The sequence below is a fragment of the Cibotium barometz genome, chromosome 9 (genome assembly GCF_041138505.1).
Source record: "Cibotium barometz isolate CiBa-2024 chromosome 9, ASM4113850v1, whole genome shotgun sequence".
Lineage (NCBI taxonomy): Eukaryota > Viridiplantae > Streptophyta > Polypodiopsida > Cyatheales > Cibotiaceae > Cibotium > Cibotium barometz.
In genome coordinates this window covers 1,810,518-1,813,456 of record NC_141054.1, presented here as the reverse complement: position 1 = coordinate 1,813,456, position 2,939 = coordinate 1,810,518, and positions in this window count along the sequence as shown.

Below are 2,939 nucleotides of genomic sequence, written 5' to 3'. Positions count from 1 at the left end.
GAGTGGACCACTGCAAGTAGCCCAACTCTAGCACCACGACATTATCCTACACCAAAAGTGTGACCACAGATCACACCACAACAACGTTTTTCTCACTATGACAATCGAAGGGTAGGGGAGCCAACTCGGCCTCCCATAAATGCACCTCCTGAAATGCGGGTAACAAGTTCTTTGGAGGGGGTTGGTGAGGCAGGTAATAGGAGACCCACACCAATTTGGGATGCATGTGGACCATCTTACCAAAGAGAGGACCAATTCCCACAGAGAGTGAGAGGCCGTAGGCCCTATGATGAGTATTCAAGACAAGTAAGGCCATCAACTCTTCAGAAACTGGTAAAGAAGTACGAAGGGTCGGGAGATCCATATGACCATGTAGTAGCATTTAGGCAAGCAGTTCGAGCTGCAAGTGACTGACAAGCATACTCAAATTGAAGGATTTGGGCTCACTCTTGAGGGAAAGGCCCTTGCTTGGTTTTAGGCACTAGAGGCTTCAGACAAATCTTCTTTACGAGTTCTGGAAGAGAGATTCATTGCTGCTTTTTCCTTGATGGGGATTCAACATGACACGGTAGCAAACATCTACTCTTTCAAGCAAGGCGAGAATGAGAGTGTTAGAGATTGTGTAAATAGGATGAAGCAGTACATTAATCGTTGTTAGAAGATGAGAAGCCCACCCAGAGTCGATTAATTTCGCTCTTCTTAAAAGGACTCAAAAATTCAACACTGCATACACATCTCTATTCAAAGAAGCATACAAATTTCAATGAGTGTTGCCATGATGCTATGGATTTCACAGATAACTTCAAATTCCAAGATGGTTCTAACCCTGAGGTGAAACCTAGAGATCAGTGGGGTGATGACCAAAGTTCAGGGTCTAGCACGCTAGTAAATCCAGACCATATAGCTAACCTAGTACTAAGGAGATTGGGACAAACCTATCGCCCACCCATGCAGCCACAACAACAGCAGCAGCGAATGAGGAGTGTACTACCTACAGGTCCTCATCTTTGTGGAGCATGTGGCGGTAACCATAAAACTGAAGAATATAATACCTTTTCTCCTCTAGTCACAAACCAACCCACAAAGAAGTGGTGCCAAGCCTGTGCTTGGAACTTTACCCACACCACACAGGAATGCACTTGCATTGCAAGAATGAGATAGGAGCATGAGCAGCAAAGGGGTGGAGTGGCTCCACAAATGCATCAACAGTATACTAATTTTGAACGTAAGCCACCAATGGCACAAGAGCAAGCACGACCTGTTCTTGGAGCTCAACCTCCTGCTCCTGGGACTGCTCCTGTGAGGGTTGTTGACTACGACAATTCAAATATGTGTAGAGACTTGGTAAACCCAGGCTATGTGGAGGAGGAATATGCATCATATTCATCCAAGGAAAATCTCTTTGAAAGTCCCGCATATCCAAGCCAAGCACTGGAGGTTCAACCAGGGGAACAAAATTCTTTGATGTTGCTAGGCGGCTACCAACCTAGGACTCCAGGCCCCTCAGGTCAATGGCAGCAAAGGAAAGTAGAAGCCAAACTAATGGGCCCCTGTTATGAGTGCGGAGAACCCCATTGGGCTCGTGATTGTCCACATCGCTCAAGGCAAGCATCTCGATCCAATACAACAGTACCACAATTTCCACCAATTGAAAGATATTGTCTAGGGTGTTGTGTAGAACACTTCCCAAAGGATTGTTTGCTGAAAACACATGAGGAAGGCACCTCTCAACCAAAGGTCTCACTCAACCTTGTAGGGGCAGTTCCATCGCCACCTTCATCAGAGAATGAGGATGTCGTGCCACTTAGAGTCATGACTAGATCACAGACACGAAATGCCGAAATGCAGACTGATGAGACACCTCGAACTAGGGATGCAAAGGCAAATCTAGTGGACAAGACCCTACATTCCAATAGAAAAAGGACCACTAGGAGGAAAAAGAGCCGCAACAAGCAAACTAAAAGTGCATCCACTAGTTCTCAAGAAGCCTCTAAACAAAACATGAAGGATCAAACTTTTACATCCCAAGAAGTGCATGAGGAGCATCAACCTCAACCTGGGCCTAGTGCTAAACAAGATGAGGCTAGTACGACCGAGGATAGTTCTGGGGGTTCTGTTTTTGTGGATAAGGTGAATGAGACTCTAGATGCCATCATTGATGCTCATAGAAGTCGCATTGCAGCTTTATCTGAGCTACCCAAGAAGCTTCAAGAATACCCAAACCCTCGTGAGGAGAAGATAAATCTAGCTGTACATCAGCAACTCATTAGGGAAGCTCAATCAATACTTGAGGGACCACCTCCACCTATCCCTCGGGGCCCAACCTCTCTTAAGCCAACATTAGAAACCATACCAGAAGTGTCATCAAGTCAGGAAATGAAAAGTGAGCTCATCTCACAAGCTCATAGCGAGAAGTCTGCAACAATTGCCACCCCATTGAAAGAAGGTATTCTGCCATCACCTAGCCTTGCCTTCCCATGCAATGATGAAGTTATTGAGGCTAACGAGGACATGGCAAATGAGATGTGGGCAGCAGTTCATGAGAAAGTTAATGAGAATATGTCCTCTATTAGTTCACCTCCATTCTCTGAGGTGGAATTTACCAGGGGCATAGAAAACAACTCTAGACGCCCAAGCATCCAGGAGGAAGTTCAAACAATTGTTTCTCCTAGAAGTAAGCATACAATGAAAACCTTACCATCATATTTGGGAGAATATGAGAACTGTTCTCAAACCTTGAGGATACCCTCCATGCATAAAAGGTTGACAAGGGAGATGGATATGGGTATCGTGCAAGCTATTTTGTCAGCACCAGTGGCTTGTACCTCACCTTTGCTTGATTTGATAAAGCTTCGACCTGAGTTGTGGAATGATATTGCCACATGTTTGTCAGAGCAGGTATTGCTACAAAAGGGTCACCATCATTGTACTATACACCC